Source organism: Osmia lignaria, unplaced genomic scaffold (genome assembly GCF_051020975.1).
Source record: "Osmia lignaria lignaria isolate PbOS001 unplaced genomic scaffold, iyOsmLign1 scaffold0055, whole genome shotgun sequence".
NCBI lineage: Eukaryota > Metazoa > Arthropoda > Insecta > Hymenoptera > Megachilidae > Osmia > Osmia lignaria.
The window spans coordinates 105,001-107,500 of NW_027478196.1; the positions used below are offsets into that span (position 1 = coordinate 105,001).

Below are 2,500 nucleotides of genomic sequence, written 5' to 3' on the forward strand. Positions count from 1 at the left end.
ACTTTCGAGGACTGGACGACCGAGCGATGGTCGCGCGGTCTTCGCTTATCTTTAACAAACGAAGTAGTCCGTATGTATTCTAAATGTTGAAGCCTCCTAGAGCTTTAAGCCATGCGAGACATTGAAATGCTGTTTTAACGGGAGCATGCATAATTGCTGCAAACATACTTTTATCACAAGTTCTAGCCACGCCACGGAGGCTTCGAAGTTCCTTCACCATTCGCTTTCCTCTCTTTTGTTACACAGTTTCAGACTACGATCAGGGGTACCGAAACGCTGTATTGATTGTAAACAACCATTTTTATCTTGGAGCGGAGCGTTCCTTTACTCGTTAGATTTGTCTTGTCGCGTGTGTATTCGCTTTTTCGACGCTTTTTAACCATTTAACTTGTTTAGCGAAGCTAAACGCACAGACAGACAAAAAAAAAGGAACAGCATCGCGCGTCAAACAGCGACGACCCATCTGAAGCGATCTTTCATTTATACACCGTTTGTAAACAGAGAGATGTATAAAGCGCGGGGAATCATTCGAAACCCTGGGGCTATTCGAGCTTGCATTTCAGCAAATTATCATCTCAAACATTTCACTCGTTTGCTTTTTCTAAATTTATAGGAGAGCTTCTTTCGTTTATTTTTGACACACCTTTCGTAAATATCGTTTCTGGCAACGTCGGGAGCGTGGATTTCTACAAGTGAACAATCGCGCCGATCCGATAACTTCCAGCAGGATGGAGAATCTTTATAGATTATCTTCCGAGAACTCGGTGCTTTCACGGGCGGTCGTTTATAAATTTTAACGAACGACTCGCGCGCCGTGACGCACTTGCGCTAGTTCGAAGAGATATTTCGAAATTTGTTTCTCTCCTTTAACGGCCTGCATTTAGTGTATCGGTTGCGATTTTCGTCACATCGTTTCCACGACAAACGCCGACGAACTGCCCAACTATCGCTCGTACGTTGCGACTCTTTCTTTGTTTATCGTTCATTCATTCTTTCAATTTCGTTCGATAATCCCGCTCCGAAACGTTCTACTTTCGTTGAACGACGGCGAGATGTTTAGAAAGAAATGAATTACTCTTTTTTCGAGAAGCAAACGCAAGCAGTCTTTTGTTAAGAAAACGACCCTCAGCCAGGCGTGGTCCAGGAATTGTATCCGTGGACCGCAATGTGCGTTCGAAATGTCGATGTTCATGTGTCCTGCAGTTCACACGTTGACGCGCAATTAGCTGCGTTCTTCATCGACCCACGAGCCAAGTGATCCACCGTTCAGGGTAATCGTAAAATTTTGTATTTCAAACTCTTTAGATCTTTAGAGTGTTATTTTCATTATTAACACGCATCACATTCGATACCCACATCACTCTCCCACCCGGCGCGTGCGGGAGAGCGAATTCGGGCGTCGCCAACGTATTTGTTTGTTTGTTCGATCGTTGACGACACGATCGCGTCCAAGGACGGAAACCGTCGGAGAAACGCCCAGTGGCACGCTCCTCTCGACGGTCGGGCGTAAAGTACATTTAAAAACCTTGAAAAGTACGAACGCACACAAGGAATGCGAGCGCGCGTCCTGTCGCTGAATCGTGGGTTGCGAGATTCGAACAGACACACGGCCGGCGACGATCGGTCTAACTAATGGACACATAGTTTTTCAAAGACTCGCTATCGTCGCTTCTCAGCCGGTCCGTAAACAACACACATCGATCAGGCGGACGCACGAATCTTACCACGGTGCGTGTTTCGTAGATTCCAGGTTACCCGCAAGTACCTCTCTCTCCCTCTCGAAAGAGGAATCTCGATCCGTCCTTTTTGGACAATGGAGAAATCTTTTTATCGCAACACGGATGGCAAAGAAACAACCAAAGCGTAGGAGCGTGGGGACGAGAGCGACGAAAAGAACGTCGCGAAAACAAAGTTTCGACGGTTGCTCGTTCTAATACATCGTAGTTTCAACTCTCTCAGTTTTAACCACTCCTAGACGCTTCGTAAACTTTTAACAATTCTTCGCCTCCGCGAGTTTCATTTCGAATAGAGCGAACGCAACACGGACCAAAAAAACTCCGGTGATGCCAGATCATTTAGCAAAGATCAGACGGCGGGTCATCTGTATTCCTTTTCTCTCTTTTTTATATCTTTCCATTTAACTAGGGTGTCGCAACGACGGGTACATTTATATATTTATATATATTGTATTTCAATTTTAATGATCCTTCACTTTCGGTTTGTAATAATATGATCCTTCTTTCATTTCGATCCTTCATATTGTAGGTTAACCAACAGAAGTTTGTTTTTTTACGACTTGTATTTTTGTGGTTTGTTTGTTTGTTTCTTACGACTTGTTTGTACCCGATCAAGTAGACGACGACCCATAAGTATAAGTTAGAGAGATAAAGGTCGAGAGACCTCACGCAAGCGTCTTTTACTTCCATTCACATCAGCCAGAGAGAAATGGTCCGGCGTCGTGCTCTTTGGCGCCGTTGGTCGCACAGTTTTTTTGCCGGCG

The 2,500-nt window shown here is 44.8% G+C and overlaps 1 non-coding gene across 1 annotated transcript; it reads right to left on the bottom strand.

The window, feature by feature from the left end:
• Positions 1 to 1,119: 1,119 nt before the first annotated feature.
• LOC143307445 (5.8S ribosomal RNA) lies at positions 1,120 to 1,274 on the bottom strand. Its single transcript, XR_013064587.1, has one exon. It is a non-coding gene; the product is annotated as a 5.8S ribosomal RNA (ribosomal RNA).
• Positions 1,275 to 2,500: the final 1,226 nt, after the last annotated feature.